General features: G+C 40.6%; 1 protein-coding gene and 1 pseudogene across 2 annotated transcripts in view; one reads left to right on the top strand and one right to left on the bottom strand.

The window, feature by feature from the left end:
- LOC306661051 (antigen WC1.1-like) overlaps window positions 1-14,544 on the top strand; it is a gene marked incomplete at its 3' end in the record, with an annotated part of 301,199 nt that overhangs the window by 126,528 nt on the left and 160,127 nt on the right.
- Window positions 11,736-13,104, bottom strand: LOC306662209 (protein tyrosine phosphatase domain-containing protein 1-like; annotated as a pseudogene). The gene has a single exon. The product of its transcript is annotated as a protein tyrosine phosphatase domain-containing protein 1-like (transcript).

Here is a 14,544-nt window from a genome sequence, read left to right as displayed (position 1 = left end):
AAATTGCACTATTACTCATTAAATCTATTGTTTTCTATCATTTTTTGTTGCTTTCTACTCCTTTCTTTGACTCTCTTTGTTTAAACACCCAATAATTCTAACCTCCAGGATTGTAAATTTTTCTAAGTGACTGTATTTACAGTGAATTATTCCCATCCTAAGCCATCCTCACATGTGTATTTGAGTTGAAAAGGACTAAGTAGGTGAGACAAAAACTGCAATTTCTATGCTATGGACTCTAATTATCTATAGCAAAGTTTCCAAAATTTGGCTATTTACATGGAAACAAATGAATGTTTCCATATCTGCATTCTAACTGAATAATTTTAAGCCAAGATTTTCTTTACTCTTTTTTGTGATTCCTTCCTTTTCTTTCCTTTATGAGTTTTTTCATCTTTTTATTTTGTTTGATATTTTTGTGGTTGTAGATGGACAGCATGCCTTTTTTTACTTAATTTTTATATGGTAATAAGGTTAAAATCTAGTGCCTCACACATGGTAGGCAAGCACTCTGCCACTGAGCTACAGCCTCAGCTCCTTCTGTTTTTATTAATGCATTATAGTTATACATAATAGTGTGATTCATTTTGACATATTCATACTTGCATTTAATATAATTTCCTCTATTACCATCCCTAGTACTTCCACTTTCCCTCCTCTCCTCTCCTCCCCTGCTCCCCTGCCAGTACTTTACTGTTCTCCCTTATATTTTATTGCTTTTTGTTTGTTAATTTACCGGTACACATAAAGGTTGAATTCAATCTGGCATATTCATATGTGTACATAGCATAATTTGGTCAATTTCATCCTGCATTTCTGTTGGTAGAAATCCTAGTTCTTCACTCAAAGCAGTTATGTCTCAAGTGTGTAAACTTGCAGAGAGAGGCATTCCGCTCTGACCACCTAGGAATGTAAACAACTGGCCCAAGTTGACCTAGTGTTACCAAGGAAATCTGTATAGGAGCCTGGTGGTCTGATCCCCCGTGGCACATTGTGATTGGGCAAAAAACTTATAAAATGTATACCTGTTCCTTCAATAAAAGAGTTTGCAGGCTGCTCACCACAAGCCTGCTTCCACCCAATTCCCAGAGTCTGGGGCCTTGAATCCGCAGTCATTACCTATGCCTGAGCTAGCCTGGCACCCCTACATAGCTCCTCACTTTTCATGTGCCTCCCCCACCCCCAATTCTCTTCCTATACTCCATTGAACTCTCTTCTATTATCATGGATTCCCCCCATTTAAAATTTTCTCATTTGTCTTAAATTCACCATACCAGAGAAAGCATTTCACCTTTGACTTCCCAAGTCTGGCATTCTTTACTTTTATAACTTAAATATTTTATTTAAAAATAAAATGCATATTCCTGCCAATAATATATATAAAATTATTTTTAAAATTCTAAAATTCATGAACCATATGTGCAGTAATTTTTTCAAAAACTTTCCATGAAATTCTGTAATTCAGAATTGGGAAATATTTAGCTATATTAGAAAGTTCAAAGGCCTTAGTTTGTACTATGAAGTCTCCACATTTGGAGATGTACCTTCATTGTGGATCTCATTAGATATACACATACAGTCGTTTTAGGAAAGAGTGATTAGCAACTGTCTGCAATAACAAACTATTCCCTAAATACATCAGACTTGTCTGCAAATCTGTACTTTGTTTTGTTTTGTTTTGGGGTTTTTCTTTTCACTTTTATTCAAATAAGTACACCACTTGTACATAGCCTGATCATATCTCCTTTCAAGCTAATGTACCTGGATTTTCAGATGTGCAGTGATATTGTTAAAACATGATTATTCTATAATTTGAAACAAGTATTTCAGACATACAAGGAAATACCTGGTTTTTTTGGTCAAGGAATAAAAGAGAGAAAAAGAACTGGGTTTCAAGATGGCGGCCTAGAGGGTGGCTGCATTTCATGTTGCTCCAGGACTCAGGATTCAAAAGAGGAGATATTGAGACACTTGGGACCAACTCAAAGCAGCTGGGTGAGTCTCTCCCATTGGGGAGGCGTCCCGGATGGGACAGTGGTCCCGGAACGCAGGAAACTTTGTGAAGTAGAGCTGCCAGTGAGACGCCCCTCCCCCCGCTGGAGCAGTGAACTCGGACAACTAGGAGCGCCGAAAAGGAGGCCACTCGGCACAGCGCTGGGACTCGGAGCAACCACTGGGGATCCGGCGGCTGCCCAGGGGAGGAGTGGCGAGGAGAGCTGTGTGGACTCAGGACACCGGGGCCTGCCCTGAGGAGGAGGAGGAGGAGCGTGGCCACTTGGATTCGGAGAGACTGCACCAGAGCTACAGGCGGTTGCCAGAAGAGAAACTCCGCGGCGAGCTGTTTGGACTCAGAACGACGCTTCTGAACCCCGGGGCCTGCCCTGAGGACGAGGAGGAGGAAGAGGAACGCGGCCGCTTGGATTCGGGGTGACTACACCAGAGCTTCAGGCGGTTGCCAGAGGAGAGGCTGCGTGGCGGGCTGTTTGGACTCGGACCACTTCTGAACCCCGGGGCCTGCTCGGAGGAGGAGGAGAAGCACGGCGGATCCTTTGGACTCGCAGTGACTGCATTGGCGCTCCAGGCGGCTGCTCAGAGGAGAAGGCGAGTGGTGAGTTGTTTGGACTTAAAGGGACAGCGCCTGAACACAGGGGGGCTGCCTGGAGAGGAAGCGTGGTGGGTCGCTTGGTCTTGAGTGGCCGCACCAAGAGCTCCAGGCGGTTGCCCATAGGACCCGTGCAGCGGGTCACGTGGATTCAGAGCCACCCAGAGCGACCACTCCTGAACACTCGGGGGGTTATCTGGAGGAGGAGGAGGAACGGGGAGGGTCACTTTGACTCGGAGTGATTGATTGCCCAGGGCTACGGGTGGTTGGTGGGAGGTGGAGGCACGCAGTGAGTTTCTTGGACTCCTAGTGACCGCACCGGAATACTGGGCAGCTGTCTGGAGGAAGAGGCGTGTGGCGGGTCTCTGGGACTCAGAGAGATTGTACGGGGCCCCAGGTGGCTGCTCAGAGGAGGGGCCGCATAGCCAGGCAATTAGGGGCAGAGCAGGGTCCCAGGATCTAGGAGGCTTCTGGGTGGAAGAGCTGCACAGAGACAGGCTTAGGGCGGAGCAAAGGTTCCAGGCCTGAGGGCATATTCTCTGAGGAGGGGCAGCCTAAGGAGATTCATCTGCGAAGGGTGAGGCTCCCAGGCCCAGGAGGTAGGGCCGGGCCCCTGAGAACTTTGCAGAGGAAGGCAGCCCAGCCCAGGTGGTAGCTGTAATTGAGGGGAACCTCTAGGAGGGTACTGACCAGCGAGACCTCCCCACCGGGTGAGTCTTCCCTGCTGGGTGAGGTTTCCCCACAAGGACGGTAAAACTAGAGACTCAGGCCCAAACAGGCCTTGCCTCAGCCCGCAGCCTAGGTCCCCTTTGGATGACCATTGGTCAACAAGTGGAGGCACCTCTGCCCACTAGCAGGGATTATACCCCTCCTGAAGGCCACCACTCCTAGAGAGGCAGCTTCCTTGTGGAGCTCCGCATTATCAACTTCCTCCAAGACTTCAGCCTACTGAAGGCTAAGGGGGGATATATATAGAAATCTTCAGGGACATTGTAAGTCAATAGAGGAAATCTGCAATATCTCAGCGGTCAACTGATACCTGAACAATATGAGAAAACAAGGAAAGAAAATGCTGCAAACAAATCTAGATGTTACATCAATAAAACCCAATGACAGCATGGCAGAAGAAATGACAGAAAAGGAGTTCAGAATGTACATAATTAAAATGATCAGAGAAGCAAACGATGAGATGAAAGAGCAAATGCAAGCATTGAATGATCGCACCAATCGACAGTTAAAAGAGCAAATACAAGAAGCAAAAGATCATTTCAATAAAGAGTTAGAGATATTGAAAAAAAACCAAACAGAAATCCTTGACATGAAAGAAACAATAAACCAAATTAAGAACTCCATAGAAAGCATATCCAATAGGATAGAACACCTGGAAGACAGAACCTCAGACATTGAAGACAAAATATTTAACCTTGAAAACAAAGTTGAACAAACAGAGAAGATGGTAAGAAATCATGAACAGAATCTACAAGAACTATGGGATATCATGAAAAGGCCAAATTTAAGAATTATTGGGATTGAGGAAGGCCTAGAGAAACAAGCCAAAGGAATGAACAATTTATTCAATGAAATAATATCAGAAAATTTCCCAAATCTGAAGAATGAAATGGAAAATCAAGTTCAAGAGGCTTATAGAACTCCAAATACACAAAATTACAACAGACCCACACCAAGGCACATTATAATGAAAATACCTTACATACAAAATAAAGACAGAATTTTAAAAGCTGTGAGAGAAAAGAACCAAATTACATTCAGGGGGAAACCAATACGGATATCAGCAGACTTTTCAATCCAGACCCTAAAAGCTAGAAGGGCCTGGAACAACATTTTTCAAGCCCTGAAAGAAAATGGATGCCAACCAAGAATCTTATACCCAGCAAAACTTACCTTCAAATTTGACGATGAAATGAAATCCTTCCATGATAAACAAAAGCTAAAAGAATTTACAAAAAGAAAGCCAGCATTACAAAACATTCTCAGCAAAATATTCCATGAGGAAGAGATGAAAAACAAAGCAGCAAATCAACAAAGGGAGGAATTATCCTAAAGGAATTGTCAAATAAAGGAGGAAACAAGTTGTGTCAAAGAAATAAATAAATAGAATTTAAAAAATGAACCAAATGACCGGGAAACCAAATCATATCTCTATAATAACCCTGAATGTTAATGGCCTGAATTCATCAATCAAAAGACATAGACTGGCAGATTGGATTAAAAAGAAAGATCCAACAATATGTTGCCTGCAAGAGACTCACCTCATAGAAAAAGATACCCATAGACTAAAGGTGAAAGGATGGGGAAAAACATACCATGCGCATGGACTCAGCAAAAAAGCTGGAGTATCCATCCTCATTTCCGATAGTGTGGACTTCAAGCCAAAGTTAGTCAGAAGGGATAAAGAAGGTCATTTCATACTGCTTAAGGGAAGCATAAATCAGCAAGATATAACAATCATAAACATCTATGCCCCAAACAGTGGCTCATCCATGTATGTCAAACAAATCCTTCTCAATTTCAGAAACCAAATAGACCATAACACAATAATACTAGGTGATTTTAACACGCCTCTCTCACCACTGGACAGATCTTCCAGACAAAAATTGAACAAAGAAACCATAGATCTCAATAACACAATCAATAATTTAGACTTAACGGACATTTATAGAATATACCATCCAACCAAGAGCGAATACACTTTCTTCTCAGCAGCACATGGGTCCTTCTCTAAAATAGACCATATATTATGCCACAAAGCTAATGTTAGCAAATACAAGAAGATAGAGACACTAGCATGTATTCTATCAGATCATAATGGATTGAAGTTAGAAATAAATGAAAGAGTAAAACACAGAAACTATTCCAACATCTGGAGATTAAACAATATGCTATTATATGATGAATGGATAACAGAAGATATTAGGAAGGAAATTAAAAAATTCTTAGAGGTAAATGAGAACAATGAAACATCATATCAAAATCTCTGGGACACTATGAAAGCAGTACTCAGAGGGAAATTTATTTCATGGAGCGCATTTAATAAAAGAAGTAAAACTCAACAAATAAACGACCTAACGCTACAGCTCAAAGCCCTAGAAAAAGAAGAACAGACCAACACCAAAAGTAGTAGAAGACAGGAAATAGTTAAACTCAGAGCCGAAATCAATGAAATTGAAACAAAAGAAACAATACAAAAAATTGACGAAATAAATAGTTGGTTCTTCGAAAAAATAAACAAAATTGATAAACCTTTAGCCACACTAACAAAGAGAAGACGAGAGAAAACCCAAATCACTAAAATTCGGAATGAACAAGGAAATATCACAACAGACACGATTGAAATACAAAACATAATTAGAAGCTATTTTGAAAATCTATACTCCAACAAAATAGAAAATTTCGAAGACATCAACAGGTTTCTAGAGACATATGAATTGCCTAAACTGAACGAGGAGGACATAAACAATTTAAATAGACCAATTTCAAGTACTGAAATAGAAGAAGTCATCAAAAGTCTTCCAACAAAGAAAAGTCCGGGACCAGATGGGTTCTCAGCCGAGTTCTACAAAACCTTTAAAGAAGAGCTCATTCCAATACTTCTCAAAGTATTTCATAAAATAGAAGAGGAGGGAACCCTCCCAAACTCATTCTATGAAGCCAATATCACCCTGATACCTAAACCAGACAGAGACTCATCAAGGAAAGAAAATTTCAGACCAATATCCTTAATGAACATCGACGCAAAAATTCTCAACAAAATTTTAGCAAATCGCATACAAAAACATATTAAAAAGATAGTGCACCATGATCGAGTGGGCTTCATCCCAGGTATGCAAGGTTGGTTCAACATCAGGAAATCAATAAATGTAATTCACCATATTAATAGACTTAAAGTCAAGAATCACATGATTATTTCAATAGATGCAGAAAAAGCATTTGATAAAATACAGCATCCCTTCATGCTCAAAACACTAGAAAAAATAGGGATAGTGGGAACATTCCTTAACATTGTAAAGGCCATTTATGCTAAGCCCATGGCTAATATCATTCTAAATGGTGAAAAACTGAAAGCATTCCCCCTAAAAACTGGAACAAGGCAGGGATGCCCTCTTTCACCACTTCTATTCAACATCGTTCTTGAGACTCTGGCCAGAGCAATTAGACAAACCAAAGAAATTCAAGGGATACGAATTGGAAAAGAAGAACTCAAACTATCCCTGTTCGCTGATGACATGATTATATATTTAGAGGAACCTGGAAATTCCACCAGAAAACTCTTAGAACTCATAAGTGAATTCAGTGAAGTAGCAGGTTACAAGATCAATGCCCATAAATCCAACGCATTTTTATACATAAGTGATGAATCTTCAGAAAGAGAAATTAGGAAAACTACCCCATTCACTATAGCCTCGAAAAAAATAAAATACTTGGGAATCAATCTCACAAAAGAGGTGAAAGACCTCTACAATGAGAACTATACAACACTAAAGAAAGAAATTAAAGAACACCTTAGAAGATGGAAAGATCTTCCATGTTCTTGGATAGGAAGAATTAATATTGTCAAAATGGCCATACTACCTAAAGTGCTATACAAATTCAATGCAATTCCAATTAAAATCCCAATGACGTACCTTACAGAAATAGAGCAAGCAATCATGAAATTCATCTGGAAGAATAAGAAACCCAGAATAGCTAAAGCAATCCTTAGCAGGAAGAGTGAAACAGGGGGTATTGCAATACCAGATCTTCAACTCTACTACAAAGCAATAGTAACCAAAACGGCATGGTATTGGTACCAAAATAGAAAGGTAGATCAATGGTACAGAATAGAGGACACGGACACAAACCCAAATAAATACAATTTTCTCATACTAGACAAAGGGGCCAAAAATATGCAATGGAGAAAAGATAGCCTCTTCAACAAATGGTGCTGGGAGAATTGGAAATCCATATGCAACAGAATGAAACTAAACCCATATCTCTCACCATGCACGAAACTAAACTCAAAATGGATTAAGGACCTCGGAATCAGACCAGAGACCCTGCATCTTATAGAAGAAAAAGTAGGTCCAAATCTTCACCTTATTGGTCTAGGATCAGACTTCCTTAACAGGACTCCCATAGCACAAGAAATAAAAGCTAGAATCAACCACTGGGATAGATTCAAACTAAAAAGCTTTCTCTCAGCAAAGGAAACTATCAGCAATGCGAAGAAAGAGCCTACAGAGTGGGAGAATATCTTTGCCAATCATACTTCAGATAGAGCACTAATCTCCAGAATCTATAAAGAACTCAAAAAACTCTACACGAAGAATACAAATAACCCAATCAACAAATGGGCTAAGGAAATGAATAGACACTTCACAGAAGAAGATCTACAAGCAATCAACAAACATATGGAAAAATGTTCAACATCTCTAGTAATAAGAGAAATGCAAATCAAAACTACCCTAAGATTCCATCTCACCCCAATTAGAATGGCGATTATCAAGAATACAAGCAACAACAGGTGTTGGCGAGGATGTGGGGAGAAAGGTACACTCTTACATTGCTGGTGGGGCTGCAAATTAGTGCAGCCACTCTGGAAAGCAGTGTGGAGATTCCTTAGAAAACTCGGAATGGACCCTCCATTTGACCCAGCTATCCCACTCCTTGGCCTATACCCAAAGGACTTAAAATCAGCATACTACAGAGATACAGCCACATCAATGTTCATAGCTGCTCAATTCACAATAGCCAGACTGTGGAACCAACCTAGATGCCCTTCAATTGATGAGTGGATAAAGAAACTGTGGTATATATATACAATGGAATATTACTCAGCCATAAAGAATGATAAAATTATGGCATTTGCCGGCAAATGGATGAAATTGGAGAATATCATGCTAAGTGCGATAAGCCAATCTCAAAAAGCCAAGGGACGAATGATATCGCTAATAAGTGGAGGATGACACATAATGGGGGGGAGGGAAGGGTTAGTGTTAGGGTTAGAGTTAGGGTTAGGGAGGGGGGCAAGTATGGAGGAAGGAAGGACTGTATAGAGGGTAAAGAGGGGTGGGAGGGGTGGGGGGAAGGGAAAAAATAACAGAATGAATCAAACAACATTACTCTATGTAAATTTATGATTACACAAATGGTATGCCTTTGTGCCATGTACAAACAGAGAAACAACATGTATCCCATTTGTTTACAATAAAAAAAAAAAAAAGAAAAGAAAAAGAACTGATAAAAAGAGCTGTGGTGTCACATGACCTCTTGAGGTTGATGGAGGCCAGGACAAGCAATTTTTTTTTTTTGTAAAACTCTTCACAATGTATCTCTAGATACAACGCTATTGTTTCCTCTCCTTCTTTCCTACAGAGTGGGCTAGCCAATTTGTCAATGGCCATTGGATTTGATTTCCTAAGAAACTTTAAACAATGTGGAAGAACCCTGTAGTTATCCTTTGCTATTAGATTAGTCAGACCGATAATGACTCAAATATTTTCTGAGGTGTTAGACCCACAATTCAGATATGAAGGAGTTGTAGAAATTTCACATGTTTGATTAGTTTTGCTTTTCCTAAAATTCCATCTTGAAAACTAAGTAGTACCTTCTTAGTTTGAAATTGGTCTGATTAATATCACTTTTACTGAAGAAGCTGATATCCTTTCTGTGGCTTGCCCTTTGATACTCACACATATTAATTTAATTTAAATAAAAGTTATGGTTTCAAGTTTGATTCATAGTTTGACCTACAAGAAAAGAGTTCAGGCAGTCACCCTTTCTTATCTGAAGCCAGTTAGGGTGAATGCAACCAGGGGTCCAATTCAATTTAAAAACTGTAATTCTCTAATTACAATTGGCAAAAAGTCAGCCAAAGACAGAGGCCTGAGAAAGGTGGCCCATGGAACTGCAGATTTGGGAGTTTGAGGCCCATTCCAGGCCATCATCTGTGCAGATGGGGTATTAGCACAAGCTGACTGATTCTGACTGAATTACCTTTGCAGAGTGTCTGTGGCACCTGGAAAGAGCAGGGTTGGCAGAGCGCAGCCCCTGCATGACTGTACTTTCTGTGGGGTACCTGGAAAGACTAAGGCGAGTGCTACTCCTTAGCAACTTCCCACACTGCCCACTTCTGATCCCAGAAGTGTAAGATGTGATTTAGCTCAGCAGCAAATCAAGAGAGGGGATAAGACCTGGTGTGTTGAGAATTACTTCTGCCTCCTGTGAGAGCCAAGGCTAGAAAAGTCATCTGGAAGCCTGACAAAGGGCAAGCCTGCTTTCTACAAGTAAAAATCTTGGTCACTTCACAGTCCATCCACTAAAGTAAAACTAAATCATTCTGAAAAATAATGCACTCTGAAACTCTTTGTCACATTTATAAAAAGAAAAGCCAAGAAATTTCAAACACTTTAAAAAGTCCTTTAAAATGTATCAATAGCCTTCTTAGTGACAAATATAAAACAGTTTAAGATACTTGGTGACTTTCTCAGGTCATGTGTCCATATGCATAGTAAGGTTTTACTCCTAAAATTATCTGTTTGGTAAAATTCCCAGGAAAAGTTCTATCAGGAAAATAATTGTTTTGGAAAGAATTACTTTTCTTGGAAATATCAAAAAGAATTAAGGTAAACATGTATACTTAAAATGTTAATATAAAAATATTAATTCAGTTGGATACATAAAAGAAAGCGGCAATTTTTCTTGCTATGGCAATTTTTCAAGACTAAGATGTAGCTCAAGGATATTTTTAAATACATAAATGGAGGAAGGAGGGACTGCATAGAGGAAAAAGAGGGGTGGAAGGGATTGGGGGAAGGAAAAAATAACAGAATGAATGAAAACTATTATCCTATGTAAATGTATGACTACACAAATGATATGCCTTTACTTCATGTACAGAGAAAAAGTATATATCCCATTTGTATACAAAATAAATTTAAATTTTTTAAATAAATTTAAAAAAATAAAAATTAAATTAAATTAAATTAAATACATAATTGCTCCAAACAAGAATGATCATTCTCAGCACAAGCCAATAACATTCAAAATAAAGTGCTTTGAGAAAAACTAGCTCCACAAGCTTCATTTCTGTCTTTATGGACAGAAATGTTATCCTGATATTTAGGTCTGAAATATTCATCATGCGAAGAAACAGCTTCACAAGAGGTCTGGTTTGGGGCTGTATTTTGCCATTTTTCTTTCCCCCCCAAAAATCTGCTTAAATATTTTCTTCAGGGTGTTGTAAACTATTGGTCCATTTTCAGAATTAAAATTCACCTTAGTGAAAGTCTTCCTGGTGTGGGCAAGGCACGCTTCCTCCACCTCTGTGGGCATTGTCTGCAGATTCACTAAGCAATGCCACAATGAAAGGATAGTCTGGTGCTATCCCTTCTCTAATAAGAACAGGACTTCAGTGGCACCCGCTTGTCTGTCAACCAATGTGTCCACATCCTCTTTGGTGATTGTAGGCCCATTAGTTGCTCCAACCAAGACCACATCAAACGACACAGGACGAAAGGATCTCTCTCACTACTTATTCTTTCCCACCCTCCATCTTGGGAATTTAGTTCTTTCTGCCACATTTCTACCTTCCTTTTCACTTCCTCCTTTTCTACAAATTCATTTAAACTTGCCAGGCCTATGGCTGCCAATATTCTCCTTGCTTCAACACTCAATTCAGATGGCAAGTCAGCACGTGGCACTGCTTCAGATAGACCTCTGCTCTTCTGGGTTTCACATCTACCCAAGAACTGTGTCTTGGGACTGAAGCCACAGTCTGGAGGGCTGCAGCAAATCCTGCCCTCCTCCTCCACAGAGCCTGGGCCCCAACTACTGTGTGGTTCACAACAGTGGGCCACTTACTGATGAGAAGAGTTTAGAAACTTATGAACATTTGCAAAGTTGGGTGTAACTGATTCCCCAGAATTGCATGAACCAGAAATATCCACAGAGAAGGTTCTACTTCATTTTACTTCCTTTAGAATGTCTCTCCTACAGAAAAGTGGTGATTCAACATCCTTGAGTCTTTCCAAACCACACTTAGAGTGACTCCAGGAAGAAAATGTGTGTAAACCAATGCCTCCTTCGGCCACTGTAGACCTAAAGATGGTGAGATGTAAGCATGTCTCATAGGCATCTACTGCTGGAGGTTGTGGCTCATCAAGTCCTGGGCAGACACAGTCCATGGAGTCTCTTCAAGATCCAGGAGAGCTTCGGCCCTCTTTAAATCTGAGTGATTGTAGCTGAATCGCCTCTTCAGATAAGTCACTTCACATTATACCTCTTCCAAAGGGAGTCAAACTCTTGCTCATTGGAAAAAAATCACATCCTGATTCTAAAACTCTGCCACCACTGCAGTAGGGTGAAATGGGTCTGAGGCATCACTGTTGTGCCTCAATAACTCTTTACCCAGCTGCACTGTGACCACCTCAGACACAGTCTTTTTGATTTCATCAGAGAGTCCAGCTCCTTTCAACATGTCCTTCGTCACCACTGGCCTGTTTTCTGTCAAGTCTGGCAGCAATTTGCAGACCAGATGGATGATTTTTGGCATGTTTCAGAAGCCATGCCTCATAACCATGAAGCAGATGACACTGGTGAATTAGGTACTGGGCAAATTATGTCCTTGTGCTTTGGAATCATAGCAAGAGAAAATACTACAGAGAGGAATCAGAAACTGAGTAAATTTCCATACACACAGCAGTTGCCCTCTGATTTGTGTGGAATTGGGTCACTTGGCCCACTTAAATATAATTGCTTGGCCAGAAGTCATTCTTGTTGCAAAAACTAAATAACATGCTATTAAAACACTTGTCCGGCTAAACCCTGCATAAAAATGAATAGCTACTTTTCCTTCCTGTGTAAGGTGAATATCATCACTGTCACCATATCTAAGATGGTGGTAAGAGATGATACACCATAATCCTTCCATTCAAAATTGTAGAAATAAATGCCAACCTCCATGAATGCTTCAGGAAGGTACATGAAACCACTTTCTTGTTCCAGAGCATTCCCACAGCTAGAATGGCACTGCAGGTTGAATATTGTTATTAGACCATGACTCAGGAACTGCTCGATGATGTGGTACTTCTTGGGGAGTTCAGATAATGTGCAAACAATGGCCAGGATACTGTCAGTGACCGAAGATGAACAAACACCCTTAATGGCTTGCTCTTGCTCACTACTGAAGACTGACCTTCCACTCTTGCATGCTTTACCACTACACACCATGGAGTACTCCATGTGTTCAGGGATGACATGTCATAAATGCTCTCCCACTTTTTGTACTTTGGTGTTGGACGTTCTGAATTTCCTTTTGTGTTTTCAGCTTACCACTATTATTCACCAACATGGAATATGGTTGTTCATTTGGAGGCAAGACTCCTGAGGCCATGCTAGTCAGCACTTTCCTGTCAGGATCCGGAGCCACTTTGAGCCTGCAGTCTCACTAGTCATCCAGGACTCAGAGGCTCAGGCAGATGGACAGGGCTGTACTGAGGGCAACCTAGGACAGTGCACAGCCACCAGACCTCACAGGCCTTGCAGAGCCCCTGTGCTCCCTATTGTGCAGAGTGGGCAGTGGGGTCCAGCCCAGCACATAGACAATGTCCTCCTTGGTGGGCCACATACCTGCAAATCTGTGTTTTATACATGTCTCTGGAATGACCCTCTGTTCTCGCCAGTTCTTTTTTATCTGGTGTGTCTAGGTCAGGGTTCTCAGTAGTACAGTCAAGGGGCCAGTTGGTGTGCAGTCATCTCAAGCTTCAGCTGTCAGGGAGGATCCACTGTGAGCTTGCTCACCTCCTTCTTGGCAGTGTTCAGTTCCTCCTTTGTGGCCTCTCCATGAACTCACAGAGAAACCCTGGTCTCAGTTGGGGGACTGACTGGAATTTCAGTGTTGCCATCCTCTTAACATGTAATTCTTGTCATCTGGATGATAGATACTTTATTAGAAGATTAAAAGGACAAGGGTTGAGCAATGGGAGCAGACATATAGTTACCAGAAGTCTTAATAGTGGCTGCAGCCAAAAGGTCAGCAAGTAAGCATTTATGTTTTTATTTGACTATACACATCCCAGGATTTGCATTTCTTTCTTTCTTTTTTTTTTTAACCATGATCAGACGAAAATTAATTCAGGGAAAACAAGATTTTGCAGAGTCTCTTGATAGTTTTATCAGACACTCATGCATCAGACCTCTTTCTTTGTAGCCTCTCTACTTACTATTGGTAGGGCTGACCCAAGTGTGCATCTCATGTTGTATTAAAAGAATATACTCTTAAAGAATTTTCCTTTGAAATGTCCACTTATGGCTGTGTTTTGGTTATACTTTCCTGACAGGTGTTTAAGAACAAACTGGTCAAAAATTGACCTTGTTCTGATCTATTACTAAGGACCTCTGAGGTTCCTCAGAGGTTCCTTTTGGTAACTTGTAAAAAGCCTTTTGACTCCTTCACCTTTTCTCTACTAGTTGTGCTGACCACACCCAGCTTCTGTTGGAAGCATCAGGGATATTTCCCTCTTCAATAATCCTCCACTTTGCAAAATGTACACTGACTGACTTCCTGTTGTGAGGATCCTCATGATCACCCTGATCAGGACATCAGGTGATCCCCCAGATTTGCATAGCCTTTAGAAGGGTTCCATCATTACCTAGATCCTGGATGACTTTAGGCTGCAAGGGCCTACAACTGGCATCTCTCTCCTTAACACTTAACTTCCATGGCTTTGATCTTCATGATTTGATTTGAGATATTCAGCAGGTCACTTTCACCACACGTGAAGCGGGAGTAATAGGTTTTAACCTTAAAGTCTATAATTTTTACAGTTACCCCTTTTCATTAACTGGGGTCAGTATTAGTACTGAGAGTCAGCATTATCTTCTAATATAAGTGATGGTTTATTATCTCAAATTAACCTGTGTTGTACTAACTTTTACTTCCCCTT

The sequence above is a fragment of the Sciurus vulgaris genome, assembly GCF_902686455.1.
Source record: "Sciurus vulgaris genome assembly, chromosome: 5".
NCBI classification, from domain to species: Eukaryota; Metazoa; Chordata; class Mammalia; order Rodentia; family Sciuridae; genus Sciurus; species Sciurus vulgaris.
The sequence above is the reverse complement of the archived record's forward strand: the minus strand, read 5'-3'. Positions and strand labels throughout refer to the sequence as shown.